The following is a 14,858-nucleotide window of genomic DNA, read 5'->3' as shown; positions in this document are numbered from 1 at the left end:
GGATTTCTTATTGTTAGTCACAGACTTGTATCTTGTTACGATATCACCGTTCACAGAAATAATCCATACAATCTATGTTATGCGCAGGGTCTAAAACAAGACTGGAAACATACTGAGCTGCCCCGAGAGGTTATAAAGGATAGAGGCTAAGGGCCCGATTCATTAAGGATCTTAACTTAAGAAACTTCTTATTTAAGTATCCTGGATAAAACCATGTTACAATGCAAGGGGTGCAAATTAGTATTCTGTTTTGCACATAAGTTAAATACTGACTGTTTTTCCATGTAGCACACAAATACTTGATAGCTTATTTGTACACTGAAATTTAAAGTTGATATTTGTGTGCTACATGAAAAAACAGTTAGTATTTAACTTATGTGCAAAACAGAATACTAATTTGCATCCTTTGCATTCTAACATGGTTTTGTCCAGGAGACTTAATAAGAAGTTTCTTCAGTTAAGATCTTTAATGACCTAAAATCCAAATTAAAGGGGGGTTTCCACCTTCAGAAAACTTTAATGTCTGTGCATACAAGCGGAATACAAACAACAATATAGAAATCTGCCTCAATAAATACTCTGCTAAAATCACACAAGGAACCTAGAAAGAAAAAACAATACATTTAGTAAATTTGCCCTATTAATTTGCATAGGCATCTGCTGAGAGTGCAGAGTAAGTGTACACCTCAATGCGTGCTGGGATGACCATTCGGGTGCAGCGATGCAAACAGAAAATGGCTTGTTGTGTGCATCTAGCTCGCTTCATAAATGAGACTTCTGATAAGTGATTCATCTGACGACAGAGCCAAGTAACCAAACAGAGAGAAGTCTTATACAATTATCTTCACACTAATACTCACAGGGTTCTTTCTAAGAAGCTGACCATGACGAAGGATGATCGCGATGGTCAGACTCCAGTCCACTAAGTGAAGCTTGACCAGAAATCAGTGAATCAGGAAGAAGCTGCAACACTGAATTGTTATTGTTCCGCAATGGATCATGGCCCATGCTCTATTTTTGGAGAGGAATGTTGCAGTGGAAGCTTAATAGGTGGTGCATATTGTAATAATAAAATGTTCTCCCATCATGAGCATTACTTAATGAAAATTTTGCATAGCTGGGAATATATCCTAGATGATTCTGGTGGGAAGTTTGTTTTAGTCCCACATACTTAGGTGGATGATCACTCTTTTGTAATACGCAGGTATGAATCCAGTCTTATGATACTTACAGTACGTACAGGACAATGACTGCATTTAGGTTATACATAATATTGATTGGATTGATTATCCCACCTAATACAGTGCCCAGCCACCTGCTGGCCTGAACACACAGTGCCCTGCCACCTGCTGGCCTGAACACACAGTGCCCAGCCCCCTGCTGGCCTGAACACACAGTGCCCTGCCACCTGCTGGCCTGAACACACAGTGCCCTGCCACCTGCTGGCCTGAACATGCAGTGCTTAGCCACATGCTGGCCTGAACACACAGTGCCCAGCCACCTGCTGGCCTGAACACACAGTGCCCAGCCACCTGCTGGCCTGAACGCACAGTGCCCAGTCACCTGCTGGCCTGAACACACAGTGCCCAGTCACCTGCTGGCCTGAACACACAGTGCCCTGCCACCTGCTGGCCTGAGCACACAGTGCCCAGCCACCTGCTGGCCTACCTTCTGCCTTCTTCGTTTGTGGCAGTGTAGGCGAGCCAACATTAGCAACCTAACATATCAGCCCACCCTCCCAAACATACACCTGATGCATATTGGAGTCCATTGTTATATGGGGCCTCAGTTCCTCTGCCAGTACCCCCTCCTAGCAAATCCCCCAAATTAATTAAATAAATATAAAAAATATAGGTCTCCTTCCTTAACACCTCCTACCATGTGAGGCCTATCTCAATTACAGGGAGAAGACTTACTGCCATACTCTCAAGAGGCCCAGTGTCTGTGGAGCTGCTGCCCTATCACACAGCAGATACACAGAATTGGCCTTGATCTGATCTCAGATTGCCTGAGGGCTACAGACACTGCCAGGATATTTAACCTAAAAAAATTAACAAATATTACATCATGTACTATGGTAGCAGGGGCGCACGGAGGATTGTCGGGGGGGGGGGGGGGGGGGGGTTTCTCCCCGCCGACCGAAAAAAAAAAAAAAAAAAAAAAGCAGCTCCGTTTCGCCAGCGCTGTCCTATACAGCAGCCGCGGCGCTGTCTAAAAAGCGTCTGCTGTATTGTATACAGCACCGCCGCGGACGCGGGGTTTCTAGAGACTCAGAAATACCCCCCTGCGTGCGCCATTGGGTAGATCACATTTTTTCTGTCTTTAGTGTAGATCAAAGAGTCCAAACATCTGGCCATTCCTGACATATACCTCTTAGCGTGTATTAAATAGATTTAGCTGCAAACTTTTCAGACCTCAGATGTGCCATATAGTTGTATGAAGTTGGGGTTTGGAGGGACTAAATGACCCAACTTGCATCATATAATTTCCCACCCACCACATCAACAGGGCCATCTAGTGGCCATGATGAAAACTGTTGATCATGCTGATATCCATCTTCCTAATTATCCAGGTAGTACATTCTGCTCACAGCAGAGTAGAAACACACCCTTAAGTCTACGGTTGTCCTTTTCTGGAAAAAAAATACCGCCCTTCCGATCTTTGTTGTTTGCTTCTGCCATTTATAATGGCACAGAGACCCTGGAGAATTCATGTTCTATAGTTGTAGTCCAAAATATAATACAAGTACTTTCCAGAAATGCAACTTGGACAAAAAAAGTTGTATTATGCACATGTGCTTTATATACATATTTCTGCCACTTTGTTTCTAGTATATCCATTCTTTATGGAGAAAAACATGAAATCTCCCCTCTTTTCTGCTGTAACTCGCGGCAGTCTTACAAATTAAGTCATTTTAATTACATTCAGGCTCCCAGCACTTTGCCTAAGTTTGTTTTTGATCTACAATAAACACACATGAGAGATCAATCTTAACAATTAGCAAAGCGCAGGTCTTTGATCTCACATCACTGTATGAAACGGCAGATTACAAAAAAATAACAAACCACAGTGTATTTGTGGTCAAATAGGATAGAACTCATTACATGAGGAACAAATCAAGAATGCGAGGAAGTTGTGTTTGCTGAAAGGAGCAGAAAAGAAAATGTCAGTTCAATATTGTAACTGGAAGTAAATCTGAGAAAGAGGCGATCATCTATCAGACACCACTCAGCATAGATATTATTTTACAGTCACGTCTTTTTAAGTTATGACTTTTAGTAAAAAAGGAGTATATTTACAAAACTGCGGTTTTAAAACGGCAGGGATGTTGCCTATAGCAACCAGATTCTAGCCATCATTTATTTAGTACATTCTACAAAATGACAGCTAGAATCTGATTGGCTGCTATAGGCAACAACTCCACTTTTTCAATCCTGCAGATTAGCAAATATACCCTTTAGTGTTGATTAAAGTCATCTACCGCATCACTTGGAGAGTTCTAAATTAACTTCTATACAACACAATTTGTTCTGTGTGTGTAAAGTATTGTCCCCCACCAGAGCTGTTTTACTTTACTAAAGAGCCAAGAACATACTTGCCAACTCTCCCGGAATGTCCGGGAGACTCCCGAAATCCGGGTCGGTCTCCCGGCCGGCTTTGCAAATTAAACTGAGGGGCTTAGTGGCACTGTGTACTCAGCATTGTGGCCACGTCCCATATTTTTATTGGCCGAAGAAAGTGATGCCGGCTTTGGGGGTGGGGCTAGCAACACAATTCTTCTAGCGCTCGCGCCCACACACCCACCTGCCTCCCAAACCTCCCAAGACACAAGTTGCCAATGTTGGCAACTATGGCCAAGAAAGACTGCCCCACAATACCATGGGTCTCAATATTAGACTTCCTGGTAATGATACGTGGATGGCAGAGGCAGTAAAATAACTTCTGTCCTTGGCCCCTGGTGTTCTAAGAAGATAACAATACCATTGTTTCAAAAGGGAAAGATGAATGCCATCCCAGGGGTGGAAGACGGCACTACCAGGCCCCATACCAAAATTTGGGTGAGGTCTTGGCAATGCAGCTTCGCCCCCTCAGGCCTCTGCTCTGTTCTCTCCTCCGGCCCTATAAAGACTGCACCCCTGCAGAGGCAGTAATTCTGCCACTAGTCTGAGTGTGCAGCCATCTTCTGACCACACTAACAGATCCCAGTAGGTAGTAAGTGGTCCACTTAGTCTGAGTGCCAAACAGCTGGACCAGTCACGCTGAATTGGAAAGTAAATACTGTTGCTTGATTTCTGGGCTGATAGGCAGGAACCTCCTATACGTGACTTAATATGTATCAGTGGCAGTGTAAACAAAACATCTCTGTAATTTGACCTGCTCTCTTGATCTCTAGTTTTGTGATACAGATACAAGTTTCCTCTTGTGTTATATAAATGGGAATGTGGACCCACTAGCAAAAAATATTTTTTCCTTTGCCCACTTATGTCATGGATCAGAGCTAATTACAAATAATGTTATCCTGAAAGAAAAATGATTGCAGAATATTATTGCAATATATAAATACATCTACATCGAACAGCTACAACATTAAAACCACTTTGCGTAATAGAATATTGGAATGGGCCAGAGGTATCGAAACAAAGAAATGGATAGAAAGTGAGGAACACTCCTTACAAACCCAAATTAGGACATGGATTCCTTATTTCCCAACACTCAAACTTCCTTCCATTTCCTGTCGGAAAAGGTATATATATATATATATATATATATATATATATATATATATATATATATATATATATATATATTATATATATATATATATATATATACACATGTCAATTGATAGTTGTTGCTCTGGGCAATGTTCTTCTGGGAAACCTTGTGTCCTGGCATTCGTGTGGATGTTATTTTGATGAGTACGACCTACCTGAACATTGTTGCAGACCAAGTATATGTGATAGAGGTATTCTCTGATGGAATTGGCCTCTTTCAGCAGGTAATGCGTCTGCCATTGTTCAGGTATGGTTTGAGAAACAAGACAAAGAGTTCAAGGTGTTGACTGTAAGGTTCTGCTGCTAACAACTTGTTGCCAGATACCACTGGACACCTTCCCAGGTCTTGCGGAGTCCATGTTTTGAAGAGCTGTTTTGGAGGCATGAGGGTGACCTACACAATATTATTAAGGTGGTTTTATTGTTGTGGCTGATCTGTGTATGCATATATGTATAAGGGGGTGTTAACACAGAGGTTTTTTTTTTAATGAAGTTGTTGTATTTTGCAGTGTTCATTGTACAGTCATGGTAACAGGACAAGAGTTGATCCTCCATTCGTGCCTAGTAGGCACACAATTAGGGTTGCCTAGAACCCCCCCCCCCACTGGAGCTCTGAATGCTTCCTGGTGGTGGGCCCCTCCCCCGGCCAGCCACCTTACTCCATGCAGCTGTGGATCATAGTGATCCAGTCCTCCCCTCCCCTTCTCTCTGCTGACATGTACTGTATCCCACATTTGCAGCCTGCATGAGAGGCAGCCAGCATAAGAAGTAGACAGAGGATTCTGCGTCTCCAACACAGTGCCAGATAGAGAAGGTATGTGTGCTGTGTGCATGGGGGGGAGTCTTATTATAAAGTGGATGGAGGTTAATCATATAAACTTGGGTGGGAACTATTAATATATTGCAGTGCCTGTGTATCTGAAGGATATGGGAAGTGCTGGAGAGTGACTTTGCACTGTCTAAAATAATAGCCATGCCCCCTGCATGCTTGTTATGCCAACTCTGGCGGTGTGGCTTGGAAACCCCACTCTCGAAATCCTGCATTTGCCTCAGATGATGTACAATGGAATAAGCCACCTGCTGATACCCCACAGTGCACCAATCAGTAACAAGCTAGGCTCATGAATGGTTGGAGCTGGGAAGAACAGGTAACAACTGACTGTGTGAGCTGAGGAGGGCCAGTCAGAGGTGAGAAGGCAGCTCGTAACCGCACGACTTGGCCAATGGAGAGGAGTCAGAGAGTAAAAGCAGAAAATCTGTGTGTGTGTATATATATATATATATATATATATATATATATTTATCTATATATATATATATATATACTCGTGTATAAGCCGAGTTTTTCAGCATATTTTTCTATGCTGAAAAAGCCCCCCTCGGCTTATACACGGGTGAACTTACCTGGTCTCCGGTCCCTTGGCTCTTAACTTCCGCAGTGGAACGCATGTGCGTTCCAAATGCCGAACTTCCTGTCCACTGACAGGAAGTTCGGCATTTGGAACGCACATGCGTTCCACTGCGGGCGTAAGTAAACTTTCACGATACCTGGATGTAATTGGGGGGACAGTGCTGTTATAACCAATCTCTCCTGTTTCATCAAGCTCTTTCCCTCATCACACACAGCGTTGCCCCATAGAGCCCACGCATGTTGAATCGGGCCTGCATGAGTCTTCACACTGGTATGTTGTCCGTTTACAGCTACTGTTGTCTTATCTGAGCTCTGCAACTGTGCTTCATGGGATTACAGAGATTTTACCCTTTTTCTAGCTAGACCCTGGTTACATTATTATATCATGGACTGTAATGCACAGTGGCTATATTTATGCTAACATACTTGTCCTTACAGCACTTGCTGTGTATATGTATGTGTGGTATTATATTGTTACCTTATATCAGTGCACTGATCACGTATGTTGGACAACTCTACTGTGATTAAATTTGTGCTTACAGTATACATATATTTTGGCGCTTTTGGGAAAATCAGTTTTTTAACACAGACCCTGGTTACTGACAGAAGATAACCACATTGGGTGGCAGTAAATCATTCTGTAAGTGTCCCCTGGCCTTTGTTACTTCTGTCACCTGGATTACAGATGCTGACCTTAGGCTGTGAATTTACCAGTAGCTGCTGCATTTCTCACCCTAGGCTTATACTCGAGTCAATAAGTCTTCCCAGTTTTTTGTGGTATAATTAGGTGCCTCGGCTTATATTCGGGTCGACTTATACTCGAGTATATACGGTATATATATATATATATATATATATATATATATCTCCTCAATATTAAGGTGTCAATTGACAATAAGTTTCCATTCTTTATAATTCTGAGTGTGCAACTTGAACTCTCGAAAAAACATCTCTCTCTACCATTTGCTTTTTCCTTCTGTACCATAAATAAAGCCAAAGCCTCTTCCTTTAAAAAGTGGGAGTTATTTGGGGTTGAGTCTCATTTGGGGAATTTCACCACTCTTTGAGTTGGGGTTGGCTCTCTCTTTTACAAAAGAGAGTGTCTACTATGTGCCCCATGGAGTACTACTACATATCAGCTTTATAATAAGTATAACAACATTTAATATGATATACCATATAATAAGATTTTGATCATACACGTCATCAAAACTAGTGACATGAAACTCTTCTCAATATTTAATAAAATGGTCTAAGTCTAACCTAGCTACTGTATAAGTATCCTGTATAGGATGATGTTATTAACCTAGCAATTTCTATACAGTACCTGTATAACGTAAATGTCTGAATGATATTATTTTACAATTTTAACATATTTTGTAAAAAATGAAGCTACTTGGTCATTAATATATGTTTTAGATATAAAATAAACTGGGTGATGATTAACCTGGCACACATAGTTATGGAAGCCAGCTGGTAACTGTGTGGTCTGTGCCCAGCAGTAACTGTAATACCCAAGCTGAGTGACATCACAAAGGATGATTATGATGTAAGTTAGTCACATGGTCAGCTGTTAAATCTCAGCCAATCTTGTTAAAGATTTTGTATTACGAAAAAAAATGAAATCGATCATTGTAATGTAAGGGTCGGCCAAATAATTGCACTTTGGTGCAGCTTTTTATCAGCATTGGACCTTGTGTGTATATATTGTATGTAACCTGCTGTGTTTCTACTTGCCCTGCCTACTCCTGTTTCAGACTCTGCCTCTCAGTAACTCATTAGCATACTGTCAGTACATAGAAATGCTTACTAAGCGGGTCAGTGTCAGAGCTGTCAGTCTTGCTCTGATTCAGCACTGCCAGTACACTAAGGGCGTCCAACGCAGATGCGGCAGATTCAAGTTTTGTGTTGTCGTAAGAACGTTTGGTTTCACCCGTACATTTTGCACCCACTATAGGTTAGGTGTAAATGCCCGATAGTGATGACTAGCACGGCATAATCTTTGAATTAATAAGTATGCATATGCGTGTCAATAGATATAACAGAGCAACTGTACGTAACTAAGATAGACTATATTATAAAAACAAAACCTTCTTTATTTATATAATTAATATAAAAACAAATTTAAGAATATTTTATATTTGAAAATAAATATTTATATAAATGTTTATACTGTTAGCCTTCTTTTGTACATACGCATATGCATATACTGACATCTATTCTGTGTGTCTACATATAGCAAGTAATGTTTAGGCAGAGCATAATTCCATCCAAATTCAGATGCACTGAGATACGCTTTGATTTTAATACTGCCAGAACTATGCACAAGCTGCACGCTTTATTTAAACACGCAACTTACGTGCAAGTTGTGTTTGGACATGGATTAGAACCACAATTCTCATGTCTATTATTCAAACAGTGACACAAAAAAATGATGCATAAAAAATAGTCTCAGATATAGAACTGCATTGTAATGTCATCATTATCCATTTCCAAGCATTCTCCATAATTTATGTACTATGTGTTTGGCAAATCGTGTGACTTTATTAATAGATTGCTGACAATAAAACTGTCTGCTGTATTTTATTTGTATTTTATAAAGCTGTGAGTCCTTTGAACATAATTTTAAATATATTTACTAAACTAGACATTGTTATGCTTGGCATATATACAGAAAAGGCATCTTCAACAAAAGGCATTAAACTCCAACATCATACACTTCAATGATTTATGCGATTTACATACAAGATTAATACAGGTTTTACTTAAAGAAAAACAATGTATTCATTGTCCTGAAATCTTTTCACAAGTCCAGATATTTACTTTAGGATGACGGTATTAGCCTAGCATCTTATATACCTGTATAACCTAAATGGCTAAAATATTAAAATGTTTACATTTTACTATGTTTTGTAAAACTGAAGCTACTTAATCATAAATATATATATATTTTGAGATAAAAAATAAGCTTACCTTGGACTGTGCAAGGATAAATCTGACACACACAGTTATGGAAATAAACAGCCAATATATATATTACACACCTGCTCATGGTCAACTGGTAACTGAGCATTTTGTACCCAGTACTAACTGTAATAGCCAAGCTGAGTGACATCACAAAGGATGATTATGATGTCATTTGTCACATGTTCAGCTGGAAAATCTCAACCTCTCTGTATTTTGTAACATAGTAGTGGTGAATTACTTGTCTGTTTATGTAATTTTAATCACTACTAAATATATTTGGGAATCGTATCACTGTTATTTAGCTTCATGTGATTTACAGGTTGCTATAAGGATAAAATCACTTATTGAAACGTATATAGTCCTGCTGAAGTTAATTATTAGTTAACCATTCATAGAATCAATTTCCATTTACTGACTACATTACATGTGTTTAGGGAAAACACGTCTAATCAAAAACTGTGATTTCCTTACCCTGGGCCTGATTTTAAATTAGGAGCAAAGCAAAGAAAAGGAGCAAATTTGCACCTTGGCAAAACCATGTATTGTGGGGGAGGGTAAATTTAAAATGTAGGGACAGATTTATAGTTGGGGTACAACATGTCATAGATCAACTTTAATTTCAGTGTAACAATAAAGATATCAAGCATTTGTGTGGTACATGAAAAAACAGCCAGTGTTTTCCTCGCGTGCAAAAAAAAAAAGTAAATTTGTACCCCTTGCACTGTAACATTTTTTTCCCAAGGTGCAAAGTTGCTCCTTTTCTTTGCTTTGTTCCTAACTCAAAATCAGGCCCCCTCTCAACTTCCTCTTTCATGCTCTGCCTCTCAGTGACCTCATTAGAATGCTGACTCTCCATAGAACTACTTTTCAATGAGGGTTTATGTCAGAGCTGTCAGTTTTTCTCTGATTCAGCACTGTCAGTTCAGAAAGCAGACCGCATGTGCTGATCACACTATACCTCTCTCTATTCTACATCACGTCCCTCCACCAATCACCAGCACTCCCTGTACTTTCTGAACTTACTACGCGTGTAATTGGTGAATGGATTCTCTTAGATGTAAAGGAGGAGGAGGTACTTTGTGACCAGGGTACTGATGACCCATCTCTATAGATGAAGTTATAGAGTATCATTATGGTAGTGAAGCCACTGACAAACAGGGCATGAAAGATGAATTAAGAATGCAGTGTATGGGGTGTGTAAGGAATAGTAAGGATGTTTATAGAAGCCTTGTGTTGTAAGTCCACTTATCAGTCACAATAAGATCTTTCCGCGAGTAATAATTATGATAATTTAGATAATTTGTTTAATAGACATCTCAAAACTAATTTGTATTCATTTTTAAGATGCTTCAGATTAGGTTCAGAGTATCTTATTTTATTATTTTATTCAGTCCGATGACAGAGTGGTGTGTTGACAGTACTACACAGCTCTCTAGTGAGAATTCAGAACTAGAAAGTCTAGAGGCAGAATCTGAAATAAGAAGAAGCCCTAATCACTACTTGCGTATGTAGACACTAGAGATGCTCAGGCTCAGTTCCCCGAGATCTGAACACACTCGAACTTAGCAAATTGGAGGACCGAGCCGGCTCGGTACTTTCGTGCACCCTGGGAATTGAAAAAGAGGCAAAATGTCATTGTTACATCGTCAGATCTCGCGATCTTGGATTCTATAAGTACAACCCTCAACGGCGATCCAGCTCCATTTCACAGAGGGACACAGAAGGGGTAGCACAGTTCTTGACAGGCTCTAGAGCAGTTGGGCAGCATCATAGGTAGAAAAGAAAGAGGAGGGGTAGCAGTGTTCTTCAAAGTCTCCAGTGACATTCAGGAGAGGTCAATTGCTAATTGTCATTGCTGAAATACAAATAATAGGACTGGCAGTCTTGGTGTGAATCTGCAGTCACATTGTACTGTGTTATATAGGTAACACACAAAGAGGAGAGCTCCATTGCTAATTGTCATTGCTGAAATACAAATAATAGGACTGGCAGTCTTGGTGTGAATCTGCAGTCACATTGTACTGTGTTATATAGGTAACACACAAAGAGGAGAGCTCCATTGCTAATTGTCATTGCTGAAATAGAAATACTAGGGCTGGCAGGCTTGGTCTTCTGAATTTGCAGTCAAATTGTACGGTGTTGGTGGCAGGGCAAATTCCTTAATTCTTTTTCTTATTCTTAGTGGGGAATCTTTCATTTCGGATACCTTTGTGGTATACAGACATGGAAAGGTGGTCAGAGATGTTATCCTAAAAGTTGCTGTAGCTGGGTCGACCGGAACCAATCCCTGCTCTGCCTAGAGCCAGTAACCCCACTTCAGTGAGTGAAAAGCAGGTGCCTCTGCACAACAGAGTACATACGTGGGAATTAGACCACCTCTCTTTTTTTTAAAAAAAAGGAAAAAATAAATAAATACTATCATTATTAATAATTTTTTCTACTTATAAACAAATAATCTTTAGCCCACACAGGGCGATTTGCATGGTTATGTGAATTTCAGCTGCTTATAAAAAAGAACGGTATACTCTATAGACAAGGTTTCTTCTTATAAAACATATTTTCAGTGTCAACCTGTCACACATTGCACCAACTAGACCTGCATTATGGTCACTGTTCTCACCTGTTTCCCTCTTTCTGCATTCACTTGCTGGGCTGAACTGAGCAGGCACACACCTGGTCTGCTCATTACTTTCTGCATTCTCTTGATTGGCTAATTACCTGTCAGCTCTGTCTGCACCTGCTTCTCCACCGAGTTGCCAGATCTTCAGGTCTACTCTCCTGTTCAGATCTCCTGTTCCCTTGCTTCTGTTTGCTGCCTGTTCTCTGAGGTCTCCAGTACATCTATCCATAGATCATCACAGCCTTTGTGACTACACCACTACCCTGTGGTAACGATCTGCAGATTATTGCTACCTGTTGTCTGAGGTCTCCAGCACATCTATCCGCAGATCATCACAACCTCTGTGTCTACTCCACTATCCTTATGGTCAGGGCCGGTGCAAGGTCTCTAGGCACCCTAGGCAAACATTCAGCCAACCGCCCTTCCCCCCCCCACACCCCCATACTCGGGCGGTCTAAAACAAACAATATATAAATAAATATATCAGTATTTGGTTCAAGGTGAAGTGTAAAAAATATAACAACTCTTACCTTCTCCTGGCTCGCAAGGCTGCAGTCCAGATGCACTTTTGCCTGATGCTTTCAGCAATGTCCAAGCTCCACTTCTGCCCGATGGCAAGATACTGCATTAATAGCTGTAATATATTTAAAATTACTTACTGATATAATAATATATATTGGATTTTAAGCTATGACTTCTATTTTTGGCCACATCATTCTTTTGTATTGCTGTGTAGCTGGTAGCCTTAAAAATACAGGTGTAACCTATTCAAATTTCTCTCACTGTAGGGAAGAAATATAAGAGCCCCCAGCTACCCCTGTATTTTTTGCACAGCAATAGAAGCTAACTATATGGAGAAAAATAGAAGTCATAGCTTATGAATATGAAAATGACAAATTTTCTATTTCCTGTACTTTACACAACATACACTATATAAATTGGGATTTTTAAACACATATAAACTCAGTGCTGGAAGTGGGCTGCAGGATGACAAGTAAGAGGAATAGGGGAGAAGATGGTATAGGGAGGTAGATGAGAATGTCAGGTGAGAAGATTGCGCTGGGGTGGGTATATGAGAGGGACAGGGGAGAAGGTGGCGTAGGTGGGGGGGGGTAGATGAGAGAGCCTGGGGAGACGGTGGCACAGGGGGGTAGATGAGAGGGACAGGGGAGAAGGTGGCACAGGGGATAGATGAGAGGGAAAGGGGAGAAGGTGGCACAGGGGATAGATGAAAGGAATAGGGGAGAAGATGGTATAGGGGGGTAGATGAGAATGTCAGGTGAGAAGATTGCGCTGGGGTGGGTATATGAGAGGGACAGGGGAGAAGGTGGCGTAGGTGGGGGGTAGATGAGAGGGACAGGGGTGAAGGTGGCGCAGGGAGGGGGGGTGGATGATAAGGCCTGGGGCAGGCGCGGGCTTGCAGGTTGCACCCCTGGGGGCGCACAGGTGGCCGCATCGCGTGTCAAGTGATGCGGCCGCCTGTGCGCTGACGCGGCCGCATCTTGTGACAAGTGATGCGGCCGACGGCAGTATTCAGCCAGTATTGCAACCACGGGGGAACGGCCGGCCCGAACAGCCATTAGACAGAGCGGCCCAGGGGACCGCTGCCCCCCTGCCCCCCGGTCCAGCCCGCCCCTGGCCTGGGGAGACGGTGGCACAGGGGGGTAGATGAGAGGGACCGGGGAGAAGGTGGCACAGGGGGGTAGATAAGAGGGACAGGGGAGAAGGTGGCACAGGGGATAGATGAGAGGGAAAGGGGAGAAGGTGGCACAGGGGATAGATGAGAGGGACAGGGAAGAAGGTGGCACAAGGGGGGTAGATGATAAGGTCAGGGGAGAAGGTGGCACAGGGGGGGTAGATGAGAGGGCCTGGGGATACGGTGGCACAGGGGGTAGATGAGAGGGACTGGGGAGAAGGTGACACGGGGGGGTAGATGATAGGGTCAGAGGAGAAGGTGGCACAGGGGGGTAGATGATAGGGCCTGGGGAGACGGTGGCACAGGGGGTTAGATGAGAGGGACAGGGGAGAAGGTGACATTGGGGGGGGGGTAGATGAGAGGGACAGGGGAGAAGGTGGCACAGGGGATAGATGAGAGGGACAGGGGAGAAGGTGGCACAGGGGGTAGATGAGAGGGCCTGGAGAGACAGTGGCACAGGGGGGGGTAGATGAGAGGGACAGGGGAGAAGGTGGCACAGGGGGGTAGATGAGAGGGCCTGGGGAGACGGTGGCACAGGGGGGTAGATGAGAGGGACTGGGGAGAATACATAAATACAAAAAACAAAAAAATACAATACAAAAAAATAATCATTATAGCCCCCCCCCCCACCCCACAGCTTTTACTTCCCCACTACCTCAGTTTCTGCTCCTGGATGGTACACCCTATTTCCTAAGTTTTTTAAAAAAAATATTTTAATTACAGCTTGGGGTCATAAGTTCGATTCCCGACCATGGCCTTATCTGTGTGGAGTTTGTATGTTCTCCCTGTGTTTGCGTGGGTTTCCTCCGGGTGCTCCGGTTTCCTCCCACACTCCAAACACATACTAGTAGGTTAATTGGCTGCTATTAAAAAAAAAATTGACCCTAGTCTCCCTGTCTGGCTAACTCCCTATTTGTCTGTGTGTGTCTGTGTAAGTGTGTGTCTATATTAGGGTATTTAGACTGTAAGCTCCAATGGGGCAGGGACTAATGTGAATGAGTTCTCTGTGCAGCGCTGCGGAATTAGTGGCGCTATATAAATAAATGATGATGATGATGAACATTTACATACCTATTTTTCTTCCCTCCTGGATGATCAGCACAGCAGTCAGCAATGGCCGCTCCTCACCAGACGGGGGGTGGAGCGGAGCACAGCATGCTGGAAGGGGAGGGGGCGGGTCCTGACAATAACTTTATACACACAGACAGTGTGATCATTGTTTTGCATTGGCCGGCAGCTGATTCAATGTGCCGGCAGTGTCTCTCACTGACAGACTGACATCTCTGACAGCCTGTCAGTGAGAAACACTGCCGGCACATTGGAAAAGCTGCTGGCCGCCGCAAAGCAATGAAGAAAGTCTATTAGACTTTATTCATTTAAAAAACTGGT

The 14,858-nt window shown here is 42.4% G+C and overlaps 1 long non-coding RNA gene across 1 annotated transcript in view; it reads right to left on the bottom strand.

The window, feature by feature from the left end:
- The window catches only part of LOC142099597 (uncharacterized), a 64,926-nt gene extending 50,323 nt beyond the window's left edge, over nucleotides 1–14,603 (bottom strand). Inside the window, exons 1-2 of the long non-coding RNA XR_012678579.1 lie at nucleotides 14,541–14,603; nucleotides 12,304–12,407 (exon numbers count right to left, since the gene is read on the bottom strand). This is a non-coding gene — a long non-coding RNA (uncharacterized LOC142099597). The remainder of the gene's footprint in view (nucleotides 1–12,303; nucleotides 12,408–14,540) is intronic.
- Nucleotides 14,604–14,858: the final 255 nt, after the last annotated feature.

Source organism: Mixophyes fleayi, chromosome 8 (assembly GCF_038048845.1).
Source record: "Mixophyes fleayi isolate aMixFle1 chromosome 8, aMixFle1.hap1, whole genome shotgun sequence".
Lineage (NCBI taxonomy): Eukaryota > Metazoa > Chordata > Amphibia > Anura > Limnodynastidae > Mixophyes > Mixophyes fleayi.
Note: the sequence above shows the minus strand (reverse complement) of the source record. Positions and strands in the feature narration are given on the sequence as shown.